Genomic DNA, 16,831 nt, shown 5'->3' on the forward strand with positions numbered 1-16,831 from the left:
AATACTATGAATCCCCCATTTTCTATCCAGATCTGGATTCCTTCCAAGCTTGTGGAGGTCAGAGATCAAGCAGAAAGTTTTCCAGTTCCATTTCAGATTCATTATTTTATAAAATTAATAGTACTGAATGGGTTAATTGCCATTAAAATACTGGTCAAAGGTAGTCATTTCATTGTAATGAATATTTTTCAGACAATTTTCCTAGTAGTTATGGGACACCTCCCATTCTCCCTATAGTAAGCTCAAAACAAAGTAAACATTAGACTCCACTTATCTCCAATCATCTCATGATTATGCTATTACTCTCTCTGAAAATTCCAAAAAATGTCTACAGGCTCAGAAAGACCCCTTGTCTACAAAAAATGGACCTCCTAAAAAAAAAGTTGGTATTCTATCTGTACTTGCAAATTGCGCTGCAATAACGGCTGAAATACCAAATTAGCTCCCACAACTATATCACATACATTTAGTACTCATTAATCTCCAATTACACACCATGTAGCACTTTAACCTCCAGTCAGCTTCTGCTGATACAGTTTAACTATTAAATTTCTAAAAATCAGCTGAATTGAATGCCACCAATTCCCAATACACCTTCTCAGCATCAGCCATCATAGGATTAGCTAATGGATAACACAAAATCCTACTTTCAACAGAACATCCTGTAAGACCAACACACATTAGGACATTAAATGTAAGTAGTGGTTCTACTTTCAGTTAAAGGCTATGTCTGCACGCCATTTATGAACAGAACCTTATATATGTCACACTATGCTAAATACAAGCAGCAAAAAGTACAAGGATATCAGCTGCATAATCACTACTCACATTATTTTTAGAAAGCTGTTAATGCAGACCTCTTATTGAGAGGACTCCTGCTTTGAAATGGCTAAGATTATTTTGAGTCTGGCCTGACATCTTGAAGAAGATTGATTTTAGATCCTGACTGTGCATGGTATTTAATCAGAAACTGTAATTTTTGCTTAAACTATAATGATAGATCCATCAGGGTGCTTTGCATTCCATGGGGAAACTTTGACCACAACTAGTTATAAGCATTTGAAAATTACCTCTTTATATTAAGAGACTATTGTTTTTCAAAGAGTCATACAAAAACAGTCGTAGTCCCCCAATTTTCTTAACTGTCTTTGGCCCTGCAGAATTTCAGGGGGGAGCATGAAATGAACTGCTGGACTTTTGACCTCGGTTTCAATTATTCTTCCAGTGGTTCCAGGAGGATATGTGGATTCTGCAGAAAGAATCTAGAAGATGCTGGGGACAGTGGGGAGGAATGTGTCGTGTTGACACAGTGCCAACTGAGTTAAAATCAGAGGGTCTATTGGTTCTTGATGCTACCACAAGCCAATGACACATTTGTGCACTTATTGTTCACAGTGGGTTTCACTGTGATTTTCCATTCTGACCAGATTGCCCTGCTGCGAAGGGTCCCTATCCCAGCCAAGCTGCCATTTTACCTACCCACCGCTGCCTTGTTTGCTTCCTCCCAACCCCCCTTTCAGCACCTCTTTTGTACCCCTTTTTTAATCTAGCATTAATACGCTGGATTAAATAGGATCCATTGCTCCAGCATTAGATTTTCACTGCCATTGTTTTAAAAAAAGCCCTTCAGGGCTTACACTGTGCAGTGTAACTATAGCTTGCCCACCACTCCCCTGGTTTTTCCTGCTGCCTCTAATTTTTTGTTTATTGACTTTTTCATGTGTTCGCTGGCACAGTCCTTTGTTCCTTCAATAGAACCCTACACTGCATTCAAAAAATAAAAAATCCTTCTGATCAATGTGAAATGCTAGAACTTGGGCAGGGGAAGACAGGAAAGAGTGAGAAAACCTGAAGAGGGGATAACACTCAGCCATCTCCACTTTCTCTGTGGAGGCAGGAAAAAAGTCACACTCCACTTTCCCCACTTTTGGAAAAAGCACGTATTTGCTCATCTGCAGTGCCATCAGTTCAAGAGCAGGGAAAAAACTGTGCATAATTAACCTGTAGGTAGTATATATTTGTCCTGAAGAGACCAAACGTAGATAAAAGGCCACATGTAACCAGATTGAACAGGAGCAAGTTCCACACATATGGTTTGGATGCATCTAATCAAGTTGCCAAGGCGCCTGAACTTAAGATCCACCAAGGTCATTCCATGTCCTGAGTTTCAACTGAAACCTCTGAAAGGTAACTATGGCTATCTCTGCTTCATAGGTCTCCAATAATTTCAATAACTTGGCTTCAAGTTAGAATGGCCAGGACATAATCTAGAGAGGCACAAAATATCCTGAAGTTTCATATCAAATCATATTGCCATAAATATTTATTCATATTTGTTACAATACAGTGGAACCTCGGTTTTCATTGCCTTCGGTTTTCATCGATTTTTTCAGTGAAAATTTTGTCTCGATTTTTGCCTCGGTTTCCATCGATTTGCAGTAAGGTGCAGGGGTTTGTGGAGAAAAATCACCCGGACAAAGCTGTTGCAGGCCATGTCTGCAACTTGTTTAATGACAATGTCTTGCTGCATTTCAGACAAATCTTAAAGAGGCGTGAGAAACAGACCTCTTTGGACAGCTTTCTGGTGTGACATTGATCCACTGGCTCTGAAGCTGGTCCTAGTGTTATTGTTTGTTACTATTTTCAGCATTAAACACTGTTTTCAGCATTAAACATTATTCACCAAAAATGTGTTTTTGGTATGCTTTTGGAGTGCCTAGAATGGATTAATTGGATTTACATTGATTCACATGGAAAAGTTTGCTTCAGTTTTCATCGGTTTCGGTTTTCATCGATTCTTTTACCAACGAAAACTGAGGTTCCACTGTATGTACTCAGTTCATCTCTCCACCACATCTGTAATTTTAAGTGTTTCTTTGTAGTCATTTACTGTTTCATTTAAGTTTCAGATAGGATAGGTATCTAGCACACACAGAGCTCGTTCATATGAAGGATAAAGGATCCCCTTCTACCTCAAAGCCACCCATACACACTGACCATTCTGTCATTCTACCATATACAACTAAAACATTAACTATTTATAAACCAAAGACAGCGAAGAAAGAAACATCGATTGTTCCAAAAGTTCAAATAATTTGTCCTAATGCTCAGAAGGTGTAATAACAGTGGTCTACTAAATAGAACACGATTTCTTCCATCCCAAGAAGCCTTATAAGAGATCCAGCCAAAGTATGAGGTTTCTAAAGTAGTCTCCATACAAGTATTGGCCTGGCTCCATTTAACTCAGTTTCAGAATAGAACAGAACTGTAGGGGTGAGCCCGCGAACCCAGCAGAACCGTAGAAAGAGCGCCTGGCATGCCGGTGCCGGCTACGGCCTTCTGGGCGCACAAGCTCCCCCACCCCCCAGTCCCCCGTGAATCACAGGTCATGAGATGCCTGACTCACGGTCACCAGATGTCCCAGACAAAGGGACAAAGGGGCTCTTGCCCTCCAGGTGTGGATTAGACCCAGACGTGGATGCTTCCTCCTGCACGTAGTAGCCCGATGAGATCATGCATCACATGATGATCTCCCGCTCTCCCGCTCTCCTGCCTCCCGGTCCGCCCACATTGCCCCCCCTCTTGTAAACCCTAATAAAAGGAGGCAGGGCCTAGCACACGGCAGAGTTGCCAGGATCACGGAATCCCGCGCTTCCTGCCGCTGGCGCTCTCCACCAGATGGAATCTCCACGTCTCGTCTCTTCCTTGGGGCCTCATGGGCAAGACTACAAGAACTACACCATGTGTCATAAAACCAGTCTCTGGTCCCAGCATGACCTTTAACAGTTTAATGCAGCATAGATGTTCTGACTATTTAACAGAATCATATTTTTAGTTTCAAATTATTCTGACATGATGAATCTGCATCCAAAATGGCCTAGATACAATAAGGGCATGCCAGATTTGAATCTTCATTGCCCATGGTAAGGGAACACATGACATACAAAACAATGGCCTATTTATGTGGAACCATATCCAGATCATTACAGAAAAACACCCTGTACTATCTGTAGGTCTCCAAATTCCTTGAGGTAGGTTCAGGTATGTAAATGTCCACACAGGCAGTAGAAATAAGGACCACTGTGTACAGCATATAAGCATAGCAAGCTTCCAACTTTAGACTGGCAAACTGAGCTCGTAACAGCTATACCCAAGTTTTACTACACTGAACAAGTCAGCAGCAGTCAACACCCAGAAAAAATATTTCGTGAATAAAAAATAGAAGAAGCACAATGATCCTCCATGCCAGAAACACCACTGAGAATCTCAACAGTCCATTCTCAAACACAGCCTGTAAATGAAAATTCCAAAAAGAATTGCTGGGAACAATCAGCAGTGGTGGCCTGTCTACATTGTGCTGCACAGATTAGCACACTTAGTCAAAACATTTGTTATCACAATTTTTTGAGCATTAATTACAATATGGTGCAATTGCTCATTTAAATACATTTCTCAAGGGGAAAACAAACCCAGAACACTGTATGAACATGGTTTTCTGTATTGATTCAATCTGTCTGTGTTGCCCATGAATTCAAAACAAGACATTAAACCTTTCATTTGGATTTGCTCATTATAACCAGCATTGTTGGAAATAAATAGATTTTGAATGCAGAATTAAAGAAGTAAAGAAACTGTCAAACAGTATTTTAAAAATTAGAAGGTCCCATTTACTAGGTAAGTGGGTCCTGGGAGGGGTGCCTTTCCATTCCCCCTCAAGGAATGCGGTCACACACAACAATGACATCGCACAGTATCAGGCTGCCCGTTCCCATGAGCATGTACTGCTAGCCTCTGCAATTGATTTGCGGCTACTGTTCCTTTCCCATTTCACTACAACAAGCCACAGCAACGCGTGGCCGGGTACCACTAGTATTATATATAGGTAAAAGGTTGGACTGGTAAACCATTTTCCACTGATAAAACATTTTTTTAAAGGCTATGGTAGGGATCATGGGATATGTATAGGCAAAAGCCATGTAGGACAGGGGTCATAAGATAAGAACATTGAATCAAAAATGGGAGAAGGAAGGTTTTCTAGACACTGGGAAAACTGAAAATTTAATAGACAGTTGGAAAAATATAAAGATTGAGAAAGATATGGAGTTGGAAAGAAAAGTGAAATTGAAATGGTATAGAACACCAAAACAACTAGCATATATGATTAATGGACTCAGTCCTAAATGCTGGCACTGCGGAGACCAGGAGGCATATTATAGTCATATGTGGACGGAATGTTAGAAGTGAAAAAATTTTGGACAACCGTAATGTTATATATCGAGAAACTGGTGAAGATTAATATTGGGATAAATAATGATTTAATGTTCATGGGTGTAATGGAGAATAGAAGGGTAGATTAAAAAATATAGCTATATGTATAAAATAATGATCAAAGCAGCACGTGCAACAATAGCTTTAGGCTGGAAAGAAAAGAAAAAATGGACAATCCAGAAATGGTTGGAATATATCTGGGAACAAGTAACACTGGACATTTTCAATATAATAACAAAAAATAAACTGTGGCAACATAAACAGAGTGAAATTTTGAAGATATGGACAATATATGCTGACTGGATGAAAGAAGCTGGAGTCAATGAGGAGGTATGGGAGAAGAGATTACAAAGAATGAACTTACTGCTGTTTGTTTGATAAAATTATGAAGAAAATAGAGGGGGGAAAGGGGGAAATGTATTGTTTGAAAACGAATGAAGAAGAGTATTAATATAAAATGGAATATTCAAATGATACAATTAAAAATTTTTTTAAAGGACAGGGGTCATAAGTAAAGAAGGAAATCAGTCAAGAATGAGCAAAAAAAGCTGGCAGGATTCAACCTGAAGCCTCACGTCATTGTTGTTACCTCTGAAAAACAGAGGAGGCCCATGCATTAATAGTTGCATGCATCAGGCAGGTGAACAATAGTCCTATTTCAGGGTGTTGAACAGTTAGATGCCACAAATGGGTGGGGTCAGCAGGTACAATCCCACTCCTACCCTGTATGTATAGCATATAAAATTGAAATCTTGTGAAAAACAGTCAAGTGAAACAAGAACAGCAGAAAACAAGAAATTCAAGAAGAACCCAAGGTGAATTAAAGGAAAACAAAATAGCAAGGATGTTTAAAAGCAGACTGCCATGCACATCCTGGCTTAAACTGAGACTTAGATTTCTTCACTTATCAGAGTTTCTAATAACCCAATAAGATTCCTTTTTAAAAACTTTAACAAGTGGGGACTAGCAGAGGAATCTCTGGTCCCTTCCGCACATGCAAAATAATGCATTTTCAAACCACTTTCACAACTGTTTGCAAGTGGATTTTGATATTCCGCACAGTTTCAAAGAGCACTGAAAGCAGTTTGAAAGTGTATTATTCTGCATGTGCGGAATGAGCCTCTGCTTTAATCCTTCCCCTTGCAATTCTGGATTTAAATTAAATTAAAATAAATCTAACCAGATGAAGGTATTATGACTCCCCCCCTGCCCCCGCCACAGTTGCATCGGCCATCAGCGACCCTTCTGTGTCTCCTGGCCTCTGCTCTGGGCTCCCACACCCCTAACATTGACTACTGGCAAGTCCTTCATTCCTACCCTCTCACTTCACTTCGCTGAGACTCCACTGTCACTGCTTCCACTGCTAGGCCTGCTACGCTCCCACCCCCAACATCCCACACTGACACTGATGCTGGCAACACTAATGCATCTCTTGAAAAACCCCAACCCTTTGCAGCTGGAGTGAATGTGGTGCGGCTCTCCCCCCTACCCCCATCTATGGTGGTAAGCAGTGGCGTATTTACCTAGGGGACATGGGGTACCCTATGTCCCCGGGTGCCCCCCAGTGGAGAACCCAATTTTTTTTGTATTTTTTAGTGTTTTTTCAATGTTTGGCCTGCAGGGGATGCAGTTTTTAGGCTAGCAGCACCAAAATTTCAGGGATCTTTCAGGAGACCCTCCTGATGATACTTCCCAGGTCTGGTGAGGTTTGGTTCAGGGGATCAAAAGTTATGGACTCCCAAAAGTGGTGCCCCATCCCCCATTGTTTCCAACAGGAGCTAATAGTAGATGGGGGTTACACCTTTGAGGGTCCATAACTTTGGACTCCCTGAACCAAACTTCACCAAACCTGAGTGGTATCATCAGGAGAGTCTCCTAAAGATACCCTGAAATTTTGGTGCTGCTAGCTTAACAATTGCACCCCTGACAGCAGGCACACTCCAAATTTCCCCAGATTCTCCTTTTAAATCCACCCCCTTTGGCATGGGGTTTCCAGTTTAAACGTTGAAAGTGATGCTGTTTCAGGTTGGGGGATACTCCACCCCAAAACAGCATCACTTTTAATGTTGTTTTAACTGGGGACTCCAGATTCTCCTTTTAAAATGGATTTAAAAGAAGAATCTGGACTCCCGAGTTTAAACACCATTGAAAGTGATGCTATTTGGGGGTGGATTCCACTGGAGGTGTTTTGTGAGAGATGATGCTGACATTTGTTTGAAAAATGTTTTGCTGGGGGTGATTTGTGAAAGATTTACATATTTAATACCCACTTGCACTGGCTTGGAGGTGTTTCTCAGGCTAACAACCTACCACATAGGGTTGGTGTGAGGACAAAATTAGGAAAGAGAGTTGGTGGGGAGAGAGCCATGTATGTTTTGCTGGGGGTGGGAGGTGTTTTGTGAGCTGGTGCAAAAAATCATTGTTTGGTCATCGTGGGGGAGGGTTTGTGTGTTTGGCCCAATGTGGGGGGGCGCCAAACTCAGGTTTTGTCCCCGGGCTCCAGCTTGCCTAGATACACCTCTAGTGGTGGGCCCAGTGTGGCCTCTGCCACCAAGCCCACTGTGACTCCCAAATCCCCTCCACCCTCACAGCTTCTGCCAGTGAAGCCAGAATGGCTCCCAGTTTCCTTTGAGTGCGCCACCATGGCTACTACCCCTAAATCACCATCGACAGTATGGTGACAGAGGCAGGTACATTATCTGCACATATGCAGACAACACTTCTGAGTTTTTGGAAACAATTTACATTTTTAAGGATTTTTTTTAACAATTTCAGATTTGTCTGGAAATTTGGGGGTAGGGTCCATCACGTTTGGAGAAAAATATCTTTTCTCTCAGTATGGGTCTCATCCTTGGATTTAAATATCCACAGATTTGCCTACACTTGAGAAATAGATAAATAGACAGACTATTAACCTGTTGTGTCATATCATAACCTTTGTGCATGTCAGTTAATTCTCTACAGCCTGCTTCTTCCTTACTCTGTTATTTCCCTTATTTCATTTCACATTTATCCTCACTACACGAGAGAGATTAGAAACTCTAACTTCTCTCATTATTCATAAGTTATAACAATCTAAAAATTCAAGTCCCTGACGTAGAGAATCTCATCTGATTTATGATACCAGGCATCTCTTTGCTAAACTCCTATTTTATCCTCTACCCTTCTGTAATTTTTAGATATATTGTGTGTGTGAGGGAGACTTCTTTCCACTGGATCTGAAGAAGTGAACTCCGATTCACAAATGTTCATGTTGGAATAAGTGTTGCTAGCCTTTAAATTTCTGGATTTCTGTTTTCTCATGAACACTACTTCACTGAAATCCATGAGCAGCTACTTCAGAAGACTGAAGAGAGCTTTATAACGCTGGAAAAGAAACAGATACTTTCTGCTTCTGGTTGAAAAAAGCTACTCTTTTCAGTTAGTACTGTCAATCTTTCCTTCCCAGTCATGCATGCTTGCTCTACCAGAACAGTCTTTGGACGATACTTGAATGCTTTAGCATTCTAGAGACTGACTCCTTACTTGATAACATTTTGTTTAAATACTGAATTGTTTCAGATTTCATTTAATATAAAAACTGGCAACATAAATATTATTTAAACAATCACCCAGTCCAACATGGAATAGGCTTGCTAAGCAGTAATGCAACTAACCCTTGACTACCAAATTAATTACATGACCCATTAATTGCCCAGAACTAGGCACCTGATTCGTAAGAAAGTGGAACCAGACAAATCAATTACTTCTATGAAGAACATGCCATCCAATTACAACCAATTCATGGCAACCCTATCCATGAGGCATTCCATGAAAGAGATGAGCACAGATGGTTTGCCATAGCCTTCCACTCCTCAGTCTCCCATCCAAGTGATGCCCATGGTCAATTTTGCTAAGTTTGCTTTCCAAGATCTGATGGGTTAAGGATAAGCTAATTAGGGTGCTATAATTCTCTAACCAGGTCACTTGCAACAAAGGCATACAAGACTGAGGCCATTTCCGCACAGGCCAAAAAAGCCAGCAAAAGGACGGTAAAATCAGCGTTATAGGCGGGGAGACCGCACAGCCGTCACTGCAGAAACAACACTGCAGCAACGCAGCAACGCTCCAGCGGGTCCACAACGGTTTAATAGAAAGTCACCCAACGAGCATGTCTTTTCAACAATGGCGCTCTGCAGTTGGCGCCTTGTGAAGTGCCCGCCAGGAATCGGTGCTGCAGAGCCCGCCCCCCACAATGGCAGCCCATACTGGCCAATTCTGACGCCAAATGCCCGTGACGTATACTCTGGGGAAAAAAGAATGTCGTTTGCAAAGCGCAGCCATACGAAGCACAGCCATACGGGGTCAGCCGATGCACTACCTGTCTATGGAACGCCTGCCCATGCAAATGCTCCGTTGCTGCAGCATTGCCAATAACACCGACGGCACAATGCTGTAATTGGCTGTGCATAAATGGCCTGACTGAACCTGACAGCCTGAAGTAATCTTTCACATACTTTGAATCCAATCTGAGACCAGGAACAAACTGGCAATCACTTCAGCTCATAGCGCACAAGCCACATCAGCTCATTAGGACAAATATTTGTTTAAACTTTTGTAACAGTTACTTTTGTGACTAAGATCTTGCATGTAAAAATGTAGTTATACTTCTTGTCTGTTTAAAATCAGGCATCTCCTGCGCATGATAATGGACTTGCAACTGAAACAATATTGCTAAATGCAAATGCCCTGACTTAGCCCCAGCACAGGTGCAGAGTAGCATGGCAATATTTGCACAATTTTGCACTGCACCAGCAAAAAGAGCAGCCTAAATCATTCTATAAAATTAAGAAAACTATTAAAAGATTCTATAGCATCCAACACATTGTAAATGTTAAATGAATCTGGAAGTTCAAGGTCCAATCATTGCTTAAAGATATTAAGTAGCTACAAAAAGCATGGATAGTCAAATAACATGTATATTACCATGCATTACCATGTTATGGTAATGCACCTTTCTCATTTAGATTCAAAGAGTGTAATACAATGCAATCAAATAACATGAGATATCCAATAAACCATGCAATAGGACTAGATCACAAAAATGCAAAAAAAAATCCACCCCAATACAAGACAAACAGGGCTAAAAATGGAATTACAAAACTAGGCAGTAACAACACAATAATAATTATAGCAGTGAAATAGACTACAATCCCATTCTATTTATAAAAGCACCCTCCATTCTTCTATACTACAGGCTTATCACCTTTATAGAAATATTATTATACTATACAATATAGACATTCAGGTGAAAAGTGCTGATGGGATTCCTACACCGTTCTTATTTCCTTGGCTACAAACAAATCTCTTTGATGTGGCAAAATTCCATACTACACTAAATAAGTGCTTAAAAGTCTTTAAAAACCCATGAAGCTTGTTCCAAGGTTGTAGCTGTAGATACACATGCAAATGTCCAGATAACTGTAGCTACTTGTCTGTCCATCCTATTTTTAAAAACATGTTTTTATATCTAACATTGTTGCAACATCACTTTATCAGAAATCTAATCACTACCTGGATTTTATTCAGAAAAGTCCTAAACGTGGAAACATCCTTCCCTGCTCTACCTGTAAATTTAGATATTATTTTTGTTAGAAGAACACATTTTGCCACAAATTTTAGCTATAACACATTGTAACACAATGCTTTGAAAGTTCCTGTGGTGGACAGCATGAGAAATGTAACACAGTAGTGAGAATTCTTATTAAATGGAACTGGACTGTTTCTGATACCTGTCAATGCTGATTTCTCAGCTGCAGAAGTGTGACAAATGCACAAGCCACAAAGTCATTACTATAAACAGCTGGTAAACAGTAGGAAAAAATATGACATCATGGAAAAATTTTCCCTGGTAACTCACCCAGAACATACCTTGAAATGACACTTATTCAACATATGGCGTGGAGGGTCCTCAAGTCAAACAAAGCCAATCTGAAGAAAGAAGCCTACATTTTGAACTGGAGAGTTGAGCTCCTTATGACCCATTAACATTGTGGTGTACATTCAGGGTTATATCCAAAGTGATTCGACGGGAAGCATCAAGGCGACAAACACCTAGAAAAGCAAAGAATTTAGAATAAATTCAAACAACAGGTATACCTTACAAAATAACTGCCAGTCTCTTAGAGTACAGGTAAATTTGTTTTAATGATTAAACCTGGTAAAGAATGTAAAGCAGTGGTGGGATCCAAAATTTTTAGTAACAGATTCCCATGGTGGTGGGATTCAAACTGTAGCATAGCGCCAATGGGGCTGGGCAGGGCACGACGGGGGCATGGCTGGGCATTCTGGGGGCGGGGCATTCCTGGGCTGGGCTGTGGCAAGGACGCAGCCACTGCGCCGGTCCTTGGGTGGGAAACGAATGCACCCAGGAGCAGGCTGCCACGCACGCCAGTGCACCTCCTGCTAGACTGCTTCAAGTTCTGCGCGCTACTGCTGAGAGGAGGGGTGTAACTAAGGCAAAAATCACGTGGCAAAATCACCAATTAGTAACCCCCTCTCAGCACACACAAATAATTAGTAACCTACTCTCGGGAACCTGTGAGAACCTGCTGGATCCCACCTCTGATGTAAAGAATGTTCTTATAGGTCTAAAACATTATTTAAGAATAACTATACATTTGTCAAGGTATTGTTATCATGTTTAGTATGAATCATTCAAAATACATAGATACTGATTAAACTGGCTATATCTTGAAAATGTATTTAACTCTGAACATAAGGAAATTTTTGTAATTTGGAATTACTAAAAATTTGGAAGCAGCCTTCATATTTCTTGATGTGTAAAAAATATCTGATCAGGCATTATGAGTGGTTCATAGACTTTTGGAGATTACTTTATGAGCTGGGATACAATTATTTTTTGGACTCCTTTGCAAAATGAGCATTATTGGGCCTCTTATCAGTACAAATTAATATTCAGAAGATGTGAAGTCAGGCTGTCCTCTTTCACTCCTGCAATGATAACTAAGTCATTGACAACATATGTTCATAAATCAATTGATAGCAAGAGTTGCCAACCTCCAGGTAACAGCTGGAGATTTCCTAGTATTACAGTTGATCTCCAGGCGACAAAAATCAGTTCACCTGGAGAAAATGAACACTGAAACCCTCCCCTCCTCAAACTCCAACCTCATCAGGCTCCCCCAAAATCTCCAGGTACTTCCCAACCTGGGGCAGGCAACCCTATTTTTAAAGACAAAAATATCATGGTTCGCTAAATGATTTAATGAACATCTTGATATTGGATAATAACGGAGCAATCACTGACTTGTACTCCTTTAAGAGATCGGTCCATTGGACACTTACCGTGAAGGGCCCTTCTCCTGATGGGCCAGGAGTCCATCTCAGATGGGTATTTCTCAACCCTCAATTAGGGAGGCAGGTCTAAATTTTTGATTTCCTGTCCCTGGCTCCTCCTCCACTTTAGCTCCAGTACTGACTGTCAAAGCAGTAATTAAGTACAGCGAAAAAAGTAGGAACAGGAAAGAACAGAAAACAGTACTCCAAATAAATGAAGTGTAACTAGATGTTAGAATAAGTATAACTGTAACTATAACTAGGCCCCTAAGGACTAAACTTACATAGTGCTCGCGAATTAGTCATGGCATATGCTATGTATATTCTATGAGTGTTTTGACTGAGATGTTCCAGAGGTTAGAACACATCCAGATTGAATTGACAGTCAAGGGAGGGTCGAGATGGACTCCTAGCCCACCAGGAGATGGGACCTCCCAGAGCAGTGTCCCGAATACGGGTGGGACCGTCATTCTCCTATGATGTGTTCCAAGATTCTCTGTCCGAACGCCTTTTGGGCTACAGACCGTGAGTGAAGTCTGTAATGTCTGGTAAATGAGGATGGTGAAGACCAAATGGCTGCTCTGCAGATGTCTTCTACTGAGACCTGGTGCAGTAGAGCAGCGTTAGTGGCTGTGCATCTAATGGAATGGGCCGTGATCCCTGTTGGGACCGGTAAATTCAGTGCCCTGTGTGATTCTGTGATACAGTTCTTAAGAGTTGAGTTGATGGCAGTGGAGGACATCTGGTGACCTATGTTTGGAGTAGTAACATTGATGAAGAGACTTTCGGTTTTGCGAATGTTCTCTGTTCGTATAATGAAGGCCTTTAGAGAACGTCTTACGTCCAGGTTGTGCCACAGCTTTTCCCATGGGTGTTTGGGATTGGAGCAGAAGTTTGGAACTACAATCTCCTGTCTTAGGTGGAATCGTGAGGCTGCCTTTGGTAGAAAGGTTGGGTCTGTACGTAGTATGACCTTGTCAGAATGAAAAATGCAGAGATTCTTGTTCACCGATAGTGATCTAATTTCGGATAGTGATCTAACCTCGCCTGGCCGAGGTTAGCGCAGTAAGGAAAAGAGTTTTCATACGAAGCCACTTTAGGTGAATGGATTGCACTGGCTCAAAGGGTGATTTGGTGAGGGCGGTTAGGATGGAGTGTAAGCGCCAAGATGGGAATCTGTGTATTGTTGGGGGTTGTAATTGTTGCACTCCCTTTAAAAATCTGAGTATGTCTGTGTGTCTGGATGCTGGAGTTCCTTCGAACGATGGCCAGCTATTGTTGGCCAGTGAGGGCAGCTATCTGTCTACACCATCTTGAAGAAACTCTAATATGTTGGTTATAGATGGATGTTGTGGATTGACCTTCTTACGTCTTGACCACCGATAGAATGCTTTCCATGTGCAGTTATATATCCTGGTGGTGGAAGGACGATGCAAGGTCAGTAGGGTGTTGATTATTTTGTCCAAATAATCTTTCATCTTTAGGTTGTTTCATTCAATGTCCAAGCGGTCAAGCGGAACCAACTCGGGTTTGGGTGTAATATTGGGCCCTGGTGTAGTAGTTCTGGAATTATGGGAAGTCGCAGCGGTGGGCTGTTCGACATCTCAGTTATGGCTGAGAACCATGGTCTCCTGGGCCAATAAGGTGCCATCAGGATTACTCTTGCTTTTTCCAGTGCTACTCTCCTGAGGAATCTGGGGAGGAGAGGAAATGGGGGGAAGGCGTACATCAGTATGGATGGCCATGGGGCTGTCATTGCATCCACTGCTAATGCCCTTGGGTGGAAGTATCTTGACATGAATGCGGGGAGTTGTGAGTTGTCCGCGGTGGCGAACAGATCGATTTCTGACATTCCGAAGGATTGGGAGACAAGAAGGAAGATTTCTCGGTTGAGTGACCATTCCGCCTCTTGAATTGTGGATCTGCTCAGCCAGTCTGCTGATACGTTCAACTTCCCTTGTATGTGGTCTGCTTGTATGGAGTTTAAGTTTTTCTCTGACCAGGTTAGTATCTTGGCTGATTCTCGATGGAGGCGTGAGGATCGGGATCCTCCCTGATTGTTTAGGTATACTTTGGTAGCCATGTTGTTCGTCCGGATCAGGACATGTTGATTTTGTATCAGTGGTTGGAAATGTTTGAGGGCCAGGAGTATGGCTCGAGTTTCCAAGATGTTAATTGGAAGGGAAGATTCTGTGCTGGTCCAAGTCCCTTGGACAAAGTTGTTGTTCAGGGTGGCTCCCCATCCTTTTAAGCTGGCATCCGAGAATATTTGAGGGCGGTTGGAGAATAGGAAAGTCTTCCCTTGTGACAAGTTGTTCCGAATGGTCCACCATTGAAAGCTAGTTTTCAGCGAGGTTGGCAGGGTGAGTATGTGGTCTCTCTTCTTCATGATGTCCAATTGAAAGGGATGAAGAAAGATTTGAAGTGGGCGTGCATGAAACCTCGCCCATTGAACCATATCCATTGCTGCAATGAACTGACCTAGTAGGCTCGTGAGACACAGCAGAGAAGATTGTCTGGCTGAAAGTATTGTTGATGTTTTCCTTTGGATTGATGTAATCTTGGATCGTGGGAGAAAGAGACGGTTCTTTGATGTTGAGATGATGGCTCCTAAGTGTTCCATTTCCTGTGAGGGTATCAAACAGCTTTTTGCCATGTTTACCAAGAAACCGTATTGTCTTAGTGCACATGTGTCAAACTCACGGCCCACAGGCCAAATCAGGCCCTCTGTATAATTCTATCTGGCCCTCGTTAACACACACTTAACATCCCATTGTCTGGCCCGCCGACCTGGAGCCGTGGGGGAGGGGCGGTATCGTACCTGGGGAAGAGCAGTCGGGAAAAGGCTGCAACCAAGGGAGCCTCTTGTACCCACACAAACCAACAGCAGGAGCCTCAAGTTTGCAGCCTGCAGTGAGGGACGAAGGAGGAGGCAACTGGTAAGCACCAAGTAGGCAGGCCAGGCGTGGGGGGAGTGGGCAGGCAGGCTTCCCCTCTCTGGGGCTGCTCTGGCTCCATTTTGGGCCCAGCTGCCCCTCTCCGGGGTCCCAGCTGCTGCCCTTTGGGGCTTCTCTGGCAACAAACCTGCTCTGGGGACTGCAGAGAGAATCACACGGGACACTCAATGTATTTATTAGAGGGGTTCCTTGGCATTCAAAGAGCAGTTCCAACTGAGCCTCTGGGGCTGCAACTTGAGCATCAGCTGCCTCCAGTTTCCCTTTCGTTCTGCAGCTTTTTGTTTTTAACCCCGCATTTGCAAAAGGCCAGCCGGCTGAGAGATTCCCTCCCAGGGAACCGTATTTGCATGCAAACTTTGCAATCCTTTGAAAGTAATGCTCACCCTGTTACCGCGCTGCTCAGGTAACTTTCTACAGGCTCCAAGGTACCCAGCTCTCGGCAGCGTCTAGGAACCCAAACAGGACCCGACACGACGAGTATAATAAAGAAAGGTTTTATTGAGATGCCGAACTCCAAGTAAGTCAGCACCCCTCCTGCTCCACAAGGACTCTTATACCGTCAGCAGCCTTACAACATCTTAAATACACTTTCTCCCATCGGGAGGCCAGGAGAATACAAGACAGCCCACCACCATTCATTAGCAAAACTCAAAGTAACCAATCATTCATTTACGACACACAGGAACCAATCAGAGTCCAATAGGCATCTCCTTCTTGGATTTCGCGCCAGAGTTGGGCGAAACAATGACGTGTCCACTGGCGGGAACACACAAAGGTTTCCCCAGGTGTCCGGGGTCAGGAAGCAGAGCCTGATGACGATAGTCCCCATATCTGCCTGCTGAAGGGATTAGGCAGGGCGAGGCGCTTCCTCCGAGATCTTCCCTTGTTCGCGTCCATCAGGGACCTTTGCACGTGAAAAGGGTGGGCTCAGGTGAAGCCGAGATGGATTCCTGCCTTGGGCCAAGGAGGTCCCATGCAGTCGCAAATACAGAGAAACTTACAAATCCTATTTCCTATCTAATACAGTTGGTTTCTACCTAGCTCACACAGAAATAAAACAGGGTTTAATCTTTAATCCAGACACAGTCCAGAAGTGGGACAAATTCTCTTCTGGCTCCGCTATCAACCCCTCCCCAAAGTTGCAGACCCAAAAGGAGAAGGAAAATAATCTCCTCTCCTTGCAAGAGAGCTGACCCATTGCAAACACACGCCCCCAGCCCTGTAATCCATGAAAAAGGGGGCCATGAGTTATAGAACTCCAAGCCAAA

At 42.7% G+C, this 16,831-nt stretch overlaps 1 protein-coding gene across 12 annotated transcripts in view; it reads right to left on the bottom strand.

Moving 5' to 3' along the window:
* The window catches only part of PPFIA4 (PTPRF interacting protein alpha 4), a 146,973-nt gene that overhangs the window by 103,826 nt on the left and 26,316 nt on the right, over positions 1-16,831 (bottom strand). For all 12 annotated transcript variants that reach the window (XM_048497282.1, XM_048497280.1, XM_048497290.1 and 9 more), the window contains one exon: positions 11,179-11,361. The gene's annotated coding sequence lies outside the window, so the exon portion shown is untranslated. The remainder of the gene's footprint in view (positions 1-11,178; positions 11,362-16,831) is intronic.

This window comes from Sphaerodactylus townsendi, linkage group LG05, assembly GCF_021028975.2.
Source record: "Sphaerodactylus townsendi isolate TG3544 linkage group LG05, MPM_Stown_v2.3, whole genome shotgun sequence".
In the NCBI taxonomy this organism is placed as follows: Eukaryota; Metazoa; Chordata; class Lepidosauria; order Squamata; family Sphaerodactylidae; genus Sphaerodactylus; species Sphaerodactylus townsendi.